The sequence below is a fragment of the Rhineura floridana genome, chromosome 4, assembly GCF_030035675.1.
Source record: "Rhineura floridana isolate rRhiFlo1 chromosome 4, rRhiFlo1.hap2, whole genome shotgun sequence".
In the NCBI taxonomy this organism is placed as follows: domain Eukaryota; kingdom Metazoa; phylum Chordata; class Lepidosauria; order Squamata; family Rhineuridae; genus Rhineura; species Rhineura floridana.
The window spans coordinates 30,621,787-30,636,057 of NC_084483.1; the positions used below are offsets into that span (position 1 = coordinate 30,621,787).

At 42.5% G+C, this 14,271-nt stretch overlaps 1 long non-coding RNA gene across 1 annotated transcript; it reads right to left on the minus strand.

The window, feature by feature from the left end:
* Positions 1-4,703: 4,703 nt before the first annotated feature.
* LOC133384299 (uncharacterized) lies at positions 4,704-12,525 on the minus strand. The gene is made up of 2 exons (XR_009762490.1): positions 12,457-12,525; positions 4,704-4,935 (listed from the first exon to the last, which is right to left on the minus strand). It is a non-coding gene; the product is annotated as an uncharacterized LOC133384299 (long non-coding RNA).
* Positions 12,526-14,271: the final 1,746 nt, after the last annotated feature.

Below are 14,271 nucleotides of genomic sequence, written 5' to 3' on the forward strand. Positions count from 1 at the left end.
CCCATCTGTAGGCACATAAGACATACAGTACAAGACTATACAAGAAACCAGTGCCTGGATTCTGGCCTACCATACACTAATATATATATATATTTATGTGAGAGCTGAATGGTGTCTTAGAATGTGATCTGCTCCCGCTTTAAATCTCACTTCAGCCCTGAACTTCCTTGCTGGCCATAGGCAACACAGGGTTGACTTCCCCAATCTACTTAAACTTGCAGTAATGGCCCCATTAACTTCCTAAAGCTCTATCTCTTAACTTCCTAAAGCTAAGCAGGTTTTGGTCTGATCAGTGCCTGAATGGGTGACCGCTTGGGAACCTCATGTCCCATTATGGAAGAAACATGGGATATCAACCGATGTAACAAAATAATACTAATCTCATTTACAGGCCTGTCATAAAGCTTTATGAGGGAATAGATGGGAAGCACTCTGAATGCTCCTTTCACCAGAGTTTCAAAAGCTCTCATCACAGAAAAGGCAGAGTATCTTCTCAAGCCTTGATGAGGATAATCAGGGTTCATATCTACCCTTAGCCAGGAAGCTTGGGTAACTCGCTGTTTCTCAGCCCAGCCTATTTTACCATTTCAGAGCTGCTGTGAGGATAAATAAACAAAATTTCCCATTCATTTTAATACCACCTCCTTCCTATAAGGAATTCATGGATAGTACACATGGTTCTCCTTACAACAACCCTGTAAGGTACCCTGTGAAACAACATACTTGGTCCAAGGTCACCCAGTAATCATCATAACTGAGTGAGGATTTGAACTGGGTTGCCAGGTCAGAGGCATCCCAAACCCTGATATTTCAGGGGCAGGCCCAAGTGATAAAGCTTTTTTTAAAAAAAATGTTTTTAACATCGTTTTGTTTTAATGTATTTTAAGGTCTGTTTTTATGATGTTTTAAACTGTTTTTAGCATTTCTGTTTGCCGCCCTGGGCTCCTGCTGGAAGGAAGGGCAGGATTTAAATCAAATAATAAATAAATAATAAATAATAAATAATAAATAAATGTCATAGGGGTGGACCTGAATGATATCACGGGGCGGGCCTGAGTGATGTCACAGGGGTGGGCCTGAGTGATGTTATTAAGCATGATACAGTTGCATGGTGCATGCACAGTTGCAACCAAGACGGCGGCAGAGGCTTCAGTCCCTTATGGAAACCTCGGCTGCCATCTTTATTGATGGCAACCCTGCACGAACAGCAGAGAAAGGTAGGTGAAGCGCTGGGGATGGTGGGGGATGGCGGGCAGTTCGGAAGCTCGACTTGCAATCCGCGGGATCATGGAAGGGGAGCGGAGGGCCCCCCATGGGCTCCTAGAGCTGCGGGGCCCTCGGGCCAGTGCCCAATCTGGCCGCCCTTTGGAACCGGCCCTGTTCACCACAAATGTAGCAGAATGCATTAGGATTGTTTAAGCAGCCTCTTCGTGACGAACTCATATTCCTCTTCAAAAAAAAAAAAGTATCAATATGATATTATATGCAATGGATAAACTTGCAAAACAATGTTCAAGAGTAAAAAGACAGACCAAACATATGTCAGCATATGTCAGCAGCTACAGGTCGTATTGGGGTACAATCGTCATTTGAGGGGTATCCATTATCTCAAAAACTTGAGCCAATTCGGCAAAACTAATGTCATTTTTGGATTTAGCACCCCCAAAATACCCTAAAGTCATTCAAACATCCTTGGCAACTAAAAAACAATTTTTTTTTTGTTGGGCTATCTTGGAAAATGCATCAGATAACCCATTAACCATGACCCACTGTGTCTACCGGGGCAGAAGGGGGAAAAAACCCTCAGACCTATAAGCAGGACAATCCCATTTACTGACATTTTCTGGACTGGGAGAAGGGAAAAGGCTAAGTATGTAAATGGAGATACACAGTACTACTGCCACAGCTAGAGGAACATTGATCATGACAAACTGAGAAAAACTGAAAAACACATAGCACATCAAAATGCCTTGGGATTTCCAGCAGCAAGGACGTTTCTTTTTTAAGAGCAATTGACAAGCCATGGATCTACAAATAGAACAAAATTCTTAGAGACATCATGTAACATGCATCTGGAAGTATGCAAAAGACCTTTGTTGACAGGTTGAAGAAACGATGGCAGATTTTCTTAAATTCAGTGCTAAGCTGAGGCTGGTAGGTATGTCACAGCTAGATGAGGCAGCTCTGAACTTTATAACACAAAAATGTTTCCTGTTGGCATCTCTGTGTATCTTGGGATGCAAAATGCATCTTACAACAGAGCTGGGGCAGACGTCAAGCTTCCAAGATCTCTTTGTTTTTTGCTAGACTCCAAGATCTACTAACCAGAGCTAGGTATACAAAATACATTATTGTTGTTGCTGTTATTGTTGATATTCTCAGGTGTCACAGGTGAGGGTAAAGAAGTGTGTTTTCAGCATATGATGCAAACTGCATAATGAAGATGCCAGACGCACCTCTGTGGGAAGGGAGTTTCACAACTCAGGAGCTGCCACAGAGAATGCCATCTCCTGGGTCACCCTCCCCCAAATTCTGAGAGTGGTGGAACTACCAAGAGGGCCTACCTGTTGATCTCAACACCTGAGAGGGTCTGTAGGAAAGGAGGCAGTATTTCAGATATTTGGGGCTTAAGTCATTTATGGTTTTAAACACTAATGTGGGCACCTTCAATTAGGCCTAGAAACAAATTGGCAACCAGCACAGTTGTTTTAACACAGGGGTGATGCGCATTCTAAATGGGATATAGTTGTATGAAGGGTAGTATGCAGATACCTTAAAAATGAATGAATGAATACACTTGAAATTTCTGCTCGTGTGCTGCATTTCTAATTAAAATCTCCCCACACACCTGTAGCAAAATAAAGAAAGTCCAACCATGTGATTGCAAGTGCAAAAGTTATGTCTTAGGCTGATGTACTACCTGTGCATTTGTATACCCACAGTCTTATACTCCTGAAGGCAGAATGATGCCACATATTTTGATATCTGATCTCTCTTCCATTGATGTAGCGTATAATGCCTGGGTGTGGGGCTGTGATTGTCTACTTGATTAACTAGGATCCCACCTTCCAATTTGGTTGAGTGGCAAGGTCTGATATTCTAATGAAGGCAATCTGGGTTTCAAGGCTCGGCTGGTGAGGGTCTGATGCGGGCATCTTAATGTTGCTTCTAGCAAAGGGCAAATTACGTCTCAGTGCCTTTTAAGCTCCCCTGCCTGATTGAAGTGCTAGCAATCAGCCCTCCAACTCCCAGGAGCTTGTAGCCTTAAATGGCTAGAATGCCTGCATTGCTCTGCTACTCGCAGGCATCTTTGCTCTGCAGGGAGTGGAAGGGTCTCCTGTTCACTCCCTGAGTCTGACTGAGGGGTCCCAAGCTATATCCTGAACATCTTCCAGTAGTGGGAGTTCTGGAGCTGCTTCTGGGGTGGGTCTGCTTGTTCACTCTCTTGTGTCTGCTGTGCCAATCCCCTGTGCCTCATCCTCCTCTGAGGACTCCTCCGAGGGAGGCTTGACAATCAGCATTTTAGTGTGCATTTCTCTTAATATACACTTTTTTTGTTCACAATTTCGCCTAATATACAAATTTGCGATTTCCACCTATTGTCATGTATTTTATATGCTATGCACACAGATCTATGCATTTCTGTAAAAACTTTCCCTCCACTTGCACATTTTTTCACATGTTTTTCTGCTGAAGAGCTGATTGCAAAATTTGGAGAAGCCTGGGTTTCAAAGGACAGCTGCTCATGACACATATTTGAGGAAGTGCAGATTAGGGAGGTCGCATGAAAATGTGAACTGAACTGATTTTCTCATGCATCCCTAAAGATGCTCACCTTCACTCCTTCCCCACCAGTTCCCTCCTTCCTCTCCCGTCTCCCCTCTCCCCCTGGTGCTGCTGACATTGCCCCACTGACATAAGATGTCCCCCAGCCCAAGCTTCCTCCAGCACAATTTGCTAGGCTTCACTTTGACAGTATAATGTTGTGTTCCACTGATGCAAGGGGATTTGGTTCTGCTTCTGTCTCATGGAACAAGCTTAACCGGAGAAAAGAAGCGTGTCACTAGTCCTCAAAAGGGAAAAGACAGAAAAATTAATTAGAAACAGCTGCCTTGACCTGCCTTTCTGAGAAGATGATGGGGGAGGGGGGACCTTCTTTTTTCAATCAAACAAAATATATTTAAAATAGAAAGGGCAGGAGATCAAAGGAAGTCCCAACAGCTTTATAAGCCATGAAATATGCAGCTATAGATTAGAGTATTACCATCTGATCCAGTTACATTCTACCAAAAAGGAGCCACAGGGCACAACCCAGTGGGAAATTCTCCCGCACAACAAGGCCTATTGATAGGTGTGGGAGACTGTCCCAATTCATTTCAATGGGGTTTGCCTGGGTAACCTTCCTGCTAGATTGCACCCACAAACAGCAAGGTCAGGCCATGGAGCTTTTGGCAGATGCCGGACGCTCTTGACACCTGCAAATCATTTGGCAGCCGCTGTTTATTTAAGCTTCTCTATCAAGCTACCAGTTTTTCTCTGTTTGTTTTCACTCGGAAACTCTGCTCCCTGGAGAGCCAAAGAGATGGAGGGGAAATAAGTGTGATCCTCTTGCTATGCGCACATCAAATTAGCATAATCACGCTCTGTTTTATTTTCATTTTCTTTTCCCGTTCTCCAAAGATAAGTCAATAAACAAATCATGAAATATTACCAGAGGGCTTACCGCTTCCCCATTTAGCCAGCTGAGGATATCTTTTTTTCCCCCAGAGTCAATCAAGCTCTAAATTACAGCATAAGGTGTGAAACAGGAGGAACACTTGAGAATGGAGCGTATATTTCCTAGATTGCTCAGGTCAAATCTTTGCCTGTGTACAGATTCATCTTCATGAAGGCGTCATCCCATCATGCAGTATTGTCACTACTCAAGGAATCATCCTGCAAAGAAAGCAGATGCCCACTATTTTACAGAAAATGAAACAACAATGAATGGATTGGAATCAGGCTGGAGACACACTTGCAGTTGTACTGGCTTCAGCATATCTCCACTCCTGTTTTCTGAAAGCAGGGGTACATGACGTTAGTCAAATTCCACCCTTTTTACTCCAAAACCTGGGAAATTGGAGATCAAGTGTGTTTTATGTTGAGGTCAGCTTCATACAGGCTTCAGACCTGATTGGCCATCGACCCCATTGGTACTCCAAGGTGTGTCCAATGGAAACGCTTTGCTGTAGGCTCAGGCAGAGGCAGTGATTGGCCCATCCTTTGCTGTGGGCGGTCCTAAAAGGTCTGACATCAGCTGTGGGGAAGGGAGATGTGTTCAGCCGTGGGCAAATATGTTTCAAACTGCAGCCAGACAAAACAGTCTCGCTGCTTTTGAAACAACTAATGTGCACATAGCCTCTGAGTACGTTTGTTTGCCAGCCTCCCTGCTGCCTCACCCCACCCTCTCTCCTTCTTGGTAAGCAGCAGCATCTCAAATGTTGGGAGATCTGGGAAGTGCCACTGCCCCACCACACTGTCCCACTACTGCATCTATGTGTGTCACTTAGAATACCACTCAAAAAGGATGAAACAATCCTGAAATCAGATTAAGAAATCAACTGAATGAAGCTACAAAGCCGGTGGAGCAGTGTTTACTGGCATAAGAATGGAATGTGTGGGGACATTGCTCATCCCTGCTTATAAATAGCGATGGGGGTAAAGTTCATCATTGGGGGTTTGGAAAAGAAGTTCCAAATTTCAGTAAGGATGGAAAGATTTGTCAATTTCACTTCTCTCAGTTTCTCATTTTTTTCAATCTGAAATTCAGTTCTCCACATTTCTGCAGCAATTTGCCATTTTTAAAAAAATCCTCATTATTATGATTATTATGATTATTATGATTATTATTATTTACATTTGTATACCGCCCCATAGCCGAAGCTCCCTGGGCGGTTTACAACAATTAAAAATGTTAAAAGCAAATATACAAATTTAAAAACACTTTAAAAATTATCCAGTATTTTAGTGCAAATTTCTCGTAATAAAATAGATTTCATGCAGGTTTGACTAATGTGCACATTTCTGCAAGCAATTTCTCATCATATAATGCATTTTTCTATGTCATTTTTATTTTTATGCACATATTTCCCTCACATATGCATTTTTACAAATACTGTTTGTTTGGCAAACTACACTGGAAAATTTGAGTAAGTTCAATTTCGAAGGATGGCTGTATTGTGATTCTTATATTGTTTTGGAAAGTGTAGATTTGATAAATTCAGCTTGAAATGCAAACTGAAGGTAATTTCTCAACCATCCCTAGCCTCACATAATAAGCTATAGATTGTCTTACTCCCCCCCCCCTTCCAGGACAGCTTCCAGGGTCTGGCAGGGCTCACCATGGTGATGTGAGCCTGCCTTCAATCCCCTCAAAAAAAGATTGCACTTCTTTCAATGCCCTGATCATATTGTCAGACTGAGGCATTGCAGAAGAACAACATGGCGGGTTTCATTTTTCTCCACACAACGTCAGGCCAATACAATGTTCATAGCACTGTGGAAAAACTAAAGTGGCAGACTTTTGGACACTACTGTGCAGAAGAGTTCTGCTACACGATGTCCTCCATACGTTGTTGGACTATAACTTCCATCATCATCCTTCTGGAGAGACTCACGGAACTGGGAGTTGGAGGTACCGCTTGGCAGTGGCTCCGCTCCTACTTGGTGGATCGTCTCCAGAAGGTAGGGCTTGGGGAACATTACTCGATGCCCTGGACTCTCCATTGTGGAGTCCCGCAGGGATCGGTTCTGTCCCCTATGCTCTTTAACATCTATATGAAGCCGCTGGGAGGGGTCATCAGGAGCTTTGGAGTGCGTTGTCACCAGTATGCTGATGACACGCAACTCTATTTCTCCTTTTCATCTTTTTCAGGTGAGGCTGTTAATGTGCTGAACCGTTGCCTTGCCACGATAATGGACTGGATGAGAGCTAACAAACTGAAGCTCAATCCTGACAAGACTGAGACGCTGTTGTTGGGTGCCTTCTCGGCCCAGACGGTGGATGTTCAACCTGTTCTGGATGGGGTTATACTCCCCCTGAAGGAACAGGTTTGTAGCTTGGGGGTCCTTTTCGATCCATTCCTGTCGCTTGAGGCTCAGGTGGCCTCGGTGGCACGGAATGCGTTCTACCACCTTTGGTTGGTAGCCCAGCTACGTCCCTATCTGGACAGCGATGACCTCACCTCAGTTGTCCATGCTCTGGTAACCTCGAGATTGGACTACTGCAATGCACTCTATGTGGGGCTGCCTTTGAAGACGATTCGGAAACTACAGCTAGTGCGAAACGCAACAGCCAGACTGCTGACGAGGACCAGATGGTCCGCACATATAACACCTGTCCTGGCGCGTTTGCACTGGCTACCTATTTGTTTCTGGGCTAGATTCAAAGTGCTAGTTTTGACTTATAAAGCCTTACACGGTGTGGGACCACAATACCTTGCGGAACGCCTCTCCCGCTATGAACCTACCCGCTCACTACGTTCAACATCTAAGGCCCTCCTCCGAGTCCCGTCCCATAGGGAAGCTCGGAGGGCTGTTACTAGATCCAGGGCCTTTTCAGTGGTGGCCCCCGAATTATGGAACAGTCTCCCTGATGAGGTGCGCCTGGCGCCTTCTCTTCTATCTTTTCGGCACCAGGTTAAAACCTTTTTATTCTCCCAGGCATTTTAATGCTTATGTTTATTGTCAAGTTAACTTTATTCCAAGTGGTTAAATGCTCAAGTTGTATGTTTTTAGTGATTTTATCTGATTTTTATTTTTACTGTATTGTATTTTATTCTTTGCTGTGAACCGCCCAGAGAGCCATTGGCTAAGGGCGGTATAGAAATGGATGAAATAAATAAATAAATAAATAAAATCTCTGACCATTGCCCATATACTGGTTGGGGCTGATGGCAGTCACCATCCAATAATATCTAGAAGGCTTCATGGTGGCTATCCCTGCCTTAGAGCCGTTTTTTTTTTTTAAGGAAAAAGGCATGCTGGTTTCCTTTGCTACAAGGTAAGCTCTCCTCCCCAAAACTTATGAGGCCTACCCACTTAGTAGCGGGGGGTAAAGTGGGGAATTTTGTCAAAAGCCCCCTCAAATTTTTAGCCAATCCTGGATCCTCCAAATTGCTTTCTAGTTTCTAATTTTCTTCTGGAGAGAAATAAATAATAGCAGTCATACTGATTTAATACTTATCAGAGAAAAGAGGTTAACTGTCAAATCAAAACCTTTTGTCAAGATTTGCTACTGGAGTGCTACAAGTCTACATTTGTATTATTTTAAATTATGTGTTCATCTTCCATTCTGAAACAGAGTTTTGGTGAAGAATAATAATTATGAGTACCTTTTCTTTCTCTATAACACTTCTCAAAGATAATTACAGGATGACAATCTATCTACATGTACTTACATAGAATACTCTTAGAAACAGCCAAATACAGAATTCTGCCTGGATAAATCCTCTAAAAGGAGCTCAGCATTAAGGACTCCCAAAGTCAGGGAGTATTAAGTATGCATTATACATTGCTTTTAAAAGAACCATCATTTTAAGTGACTTTAAAACACTATCTTAATCTGAAACAGAGTTAAAGCACCATGCATTTCTGGTTGGAAAATGGAAGTTCAAGTTAATTCCGACTTATGGCAACCCTATGAATAGGATTTTCAGGGTATGCAGTATTCTGAGGTGGTTTACCATTGCCTTCATCTGAGGCTGAGAGGCAGTGACTGGCCCAAGGTCACCCAGTGAGCTTCATGGCTGTGGGTGGATTTGAATCCTGGTCTACCAGGTTGCAGTCCAACACTCTAACCACTACACCACACTGGCTCTCGCATTTCTAGTTAGAAAAAAACAAAATTTCATGAAAAAAATTGATACCACTTTCAACACTGCGTAAAATGACCGGTATACTTGAGGATACTAATAGTCATCATTTGGGTAATCATGTCCAAATATTATAGTAGTTTTCTCCAGAAAAGATAAGTGGTCCCCCCCAAAAAAGATGACTGCAGCTTGAAATGTTCACCTACTCCATTCCAATGGCAAATTTGGTATGTGAGAGAAAAACTACACCGCTGCAAAAGTAGTGATCGCCACTAGCTTGGAAGGCTTTACAAGAGGATTAGACACATTCATTGAGGATAAGGCTATCAACAGCTACTATCCATGGTAGCGATGTTCTTCCTCTTTTGTCAGAGGTAGCATGCCTCTACATACCAGTTGCTGGGAAACACAAGAGGGCAGAAATTCCTCATCCCACAACCAGTCAGGATTCCTAACCAAAAACCAAAACTAAAAAAATCCTGGCAGCCAGTCAGCCAAAGTCACAGAAATCCCCATGAAGCACAACCTGACCCAGGGGCTGCAGTTAGTGCAGAATGCTGAGGCATGATTGCTGACATGAGTGAGACACTGTCAGCACATAATACCTCTGCTCTGAAATCAGCACTGGCTACCCATTTGCTGCCAGGCCAAGTTCAAGGTGTGCTTTCCCTGTTATGGGTGCCACATAGTCATTGTTCTGCTCTTGTAAGAAATCAGTCCTTTAGTGTGGCAGCACCTACGGTTTGGAACTCCCTGCCTATTGCCATTAGGCAGACACCTTCATTGTACTCTTTTTGGCACCTGCTTAAAAAAGTCTCTTTTAAAATTGTTCTTTTCAATTCGCCAATGAATGCACATCATACCTAGGGCAGATCCACAGCAGTCATTTAAAGCACATTCAACACACATTCGAAGCACATGAATCACACCACAGAATCATGGGAACTGTAGTTTGTTAAGGGTGGTGGGAACTCTAACTGTGAGGGGGAAACTACACTTCCCAGGATTCTTTAGCGGAGGTCATGTGCTTTAAATGACAAAATATTTATATAAGCATGACTGTCAAAGGTGTTTATTATTTACACAACCTGTAAAGATATTTGTAGTGCAATCCTATGTTTGTTTACTCAGAAGTAAGTCCCAATGTATTCAATGGGGCTTACTCACACAGGGAAGCATGCACAGAATTGCAATTGCAAGTGATAAGAAACTTAACTCACCCAACCCAAAATTCAAAATCATGCCACTTTAAGCCGTTTTGCAACTGTTTATACTTGTTTTCATGGTTATTGGGTTTTAAAAGGATTTATTTATTGTTGTGAGCTGCCTTGGTTTCCAGTCACCAACCCTACCTCACAGTAGGGTTGCCAGGCTCAGGGCCTGAGAATGATCCTGTATCTTTAAGAGAAGAGAAAATTCAGCCCTTCTTCCTGCACAACTTTTAAAGATACAGAAGACCTCTTGGAGACTGGGCTTGGCAACCAAGAGGTCTTCTGTATCTTTAAAAGTTGTGCAGGGGGAAGGAAGAATTCCACCTTGCATTTTTTCCCATTACAGGGTTGCAAGAACACCTGCACTTGGCTGACTTTCTCTTCTCTTAAAGATACAGGATCAGTCTCAGGCCCTGAGCCTGACAACCCTAATACACACATACACTGAAGATGTAAAAATACATGCACCCCGTATAATTGTTTATTGTCAAAACCAGTTGGTAATTGCGAACATTTTTTAAAAAAAGTAAAATCAGTATTAGTTTCATACATAATAAAAGCAGAGATACCCTATGTAAGCCCTGCTTAATTGCTTTAAAAATAGGCTTGGAGGGGGAGAAAAAGATTTACAACACAAAGACAGTTCTTTGCTGTGTTTACTCAGAAGTCCCATCAATTTACAGCACAATCCTAAACATGTCTACTCAAAAGTAAGTCCCATTGAATTCAATGGGGTTTACTATGGGTATGTGAGATTAGCATTGCAGCTTTACTCCCAGAAAAGCAAGTATTGGATTAAAGCTTCATACTGGGAATGTTTTCAAACCCCTGCCCTCTTCAACAGCCCAGAAAAATTTAAACTTGTTTGACTTCTGCACACAAGAGAGAAAAAGACTGAAACTATGTACTTACTCAATTTATGAAACAATAGTTTTCAGGCCTTGCAATGTGGTCTTGGTACTGCCTGCAGGTCAACACTTACTGGCTACAAACCTGAAAGAGCAGGGTTAGAGCAGCCAGCTACGAGCTCTTTTAACGAACATTGCAGTGGCCTCACATTTTGATGTATATCTCAAGAACCAAAGCACCTAGAAATTTAATTTTTCTTTTAAATGAAAGCCGAGAGTCCAGAGATTAAGGTGATTTACCCAGAGAGGTCCCCAAAATCTGCAGTCTTTGGGCAAAAACCAGACACCTGGCAACCCTACTCAGGAATGTCTGGGGACATAGCATGGTTTCAGAACCTGTTAAAAGTCCAAGACAGCTTTGGATCCAAACCATTTCCAAGTCTTCTCCTCCTGACACCCTTTTTGAACCTAATGATGTCAGAGCTCTAAATGACTGTTGGGCTAGGCTTTGGCAGTGGCAGGGAAGAGGAAATGCAACATTGGATCTCCCTGTCTGACAAAGGAGCTTTGGGAAGAGAGGAATATATCCGGTATATCCTATGGCCCCTGTGATGCCTTCCCAGAGGCCATAGAATTCTACCCTAAAATATATCATTAGCAGCCATGTCTGTGTTTTTCATATGTTCCTGTGAAAATCAGGCACACACACTTGACTTTCATCAGGACTGCAGAATGCGGGAGTGGGGAACTGGATTAACCCCTTCCTCCCCATCACATTAACCCCTTCCTCCTCAATGAAAATTGCTCACACTGATGGTACTAGGACTCAAAGAAGGGAAGCACCCATTGATGCCAAAGGAGGCTTCTTTCCCAGCGCAGGCATGAGAGGGGGATTTTAGTCAATATCAAGGCAGGGAGGAAAGGGCTAAATCTCCCCTAACTGATCACTGCATTATTGAGGAAAATCACCTACCCACCCCCACACATATGCACACAAAATGTGCCTGCTATTAATTTTAAAAACAAAATGAAAACACAGACATGGTTGCTAAAGTTGCATTTAGTGTCACATCGATCTTGGCCCTGAGACTTCTCTAAAGACATAAACCTTGATCTACAAATAAAACTTGTGTTATCACTAAAACAACAACAACAGTCTTCATTTGGGGGTGAGAATATTTCCAAATAGTATGTTGAATAGAGTTGTATGCATAACATATATACTTAGATTTTTGAATTGAACTAAAGCTGCAATCTTCACTTACTTGGGAGTAAGCCCCATTGAATTCAATAAGGTGTTCTTCTGAGTAGACATGATCAAGAATGTGCTGCAAAGCAGCAGACATTTTCAACTGATTGCTATGTGTTTTTCTTTTCTGTTCTAAATAATGTCTGTTGTGCAATTTTAGCACACCTAGCATTCTGCATATTTTGTGTGGAGAATGTTGTCTAATTATATTTAATTGCGTCTTTTTACTCCCTCAAGGGACAACCTCACTAAATCCTGATCTTTTTCTTTTCTTTTCTGCACTTACAAATACTTACTATGTTCTCCTTTGGCAATAAATCAGTTTTTGCAAGTGCTTCCTCAACTTTGCTCTTTTCCCCCCATCTTGACTTCACTCACGTATCACATCCACAACTGAGATCTCCTCATGCCATATGGTTTGGGGATATTATCTATTCCCAGAATGGGGCTACAAAACCACAAGGGTGTTTATGATTAGTTGCATGATAATGTGTATTTGAAAGTTTATCCTGTCCCATCTTTGATTTGATCATGACTAATTTGAAAGAGGCTGTCTTCCATTAAACCAAGGATGGCTAATTTCTGTAGACAGTAGTCTGAGGGCTGCCCCAGATGTCCTTTTTTATTGCACATTCATGAGGATTTGTGCTCATGATACTTTTGCAAGTGCAAACAGCATTAGATCACAGAACAGTAGAATTGGAAGGGACCTATCAGGCCATCAAGTCCAACCCCCTGCTCAATGCAGGAATCCAACTTAAGCCTACCTGACAGGTGGCTGTCCAGCTACCTCTTGAAGGCCTCCTCTGTTGGAGAGCCCACCACCTCCCTAGGTAATTGGTTCCATTGTTGTACTGCTCCAACAGTTAGGAAGTTTTTCCTGATGTTCAGCCAAACTCTGGCTTCCTGTAACTTGAGTCCATTATTCCGTGTCCTGCAGTTTGGGATGATCAAGAAGAAGTCCTGGCCCTCTTCTGCGTGGCAACCTTTCATGTACTTGAAGAGTGCTTTCATATCTCCCCTCAATCTTATCTTCTCAAGGCTAAACATGCCCAGTTATTTCAATCTCTCCTCATAGGGCTTTGTTTCCAGTTCCCTGATCATCCTCATTGCCCTCCTCTGAACCCATTCCAGTTTGTCTGCGTCCTTCTTAAAGTGCATGTCGAGAAATAAACACAGTACTCAAGATAAGGTCTAATGAGTGCGAATAGAGGGGAACTATTAATTCATGAGATTTGGAAACTATACTTCCGTTAATGCAGCCTAAAATAGCATTTGCCTTTTTTGCAGCCACATTGCACTGTTGGCTCATATTCAGCTTGTGATCCACAACAATTCCAAGATCCTTCTTGCATGTAGTATTGCTGAGCCAAGTATCCCCCATCTTATAACTATGGTGAACTTTGCACTTATACCTGTTAAATTTCATTATGTTGTTTTCAGTGCAATGCTCCAGCCTATCAAGGTCACTTTGGATTTTGTTTCTGTCTTCCAAGGTATTAGCTATCCCTCCCAATTTTGTATCATCTGGAAATTTGATAAGCATTCCCTGCACCTCCTCATCCATATCATTAATAAAAATGTTGAAGAGCACTAGGCTCAGGACCGAGCCCTGCGGTATCCCACTCGTTACCTTAAAAGCAGGATTGTGTGTGATCCTGCTTTGAATAGTTTGTGCCTGTGGGGCGGTCACACTGCTTTCTTTCCAATCGGTGCATATCCCATAACTTCCTGCTGAAATCCCATAATTATTTTTATACCACCAAATGTTCTGGTTGATTTTTGTCCTGCAATAATGTGGTAACATTAAGGAAGCATCACAGAACAACTAATAAAGAGGAATAACTACACCACTAATATACGATTATTGTGTTGAGAGAACATGCTGCAGAATAACCCTTCAATAAAATAACAATCTGGAGGGGCTCATAGCGGATCAGGGACCAAATGTGAGTTTTATATAAGACTGATCTCTTTATGGATGTTCACTTTAAAGAGCTGCAAAGGCTTTGCCATTATGAAGCACATGCACTCAGGGATAGCTATGACATCATATGTTAATGCTTCACATTTTTGTAATGTTCAGAGTTCTAATCCTTAACAGCAACCTT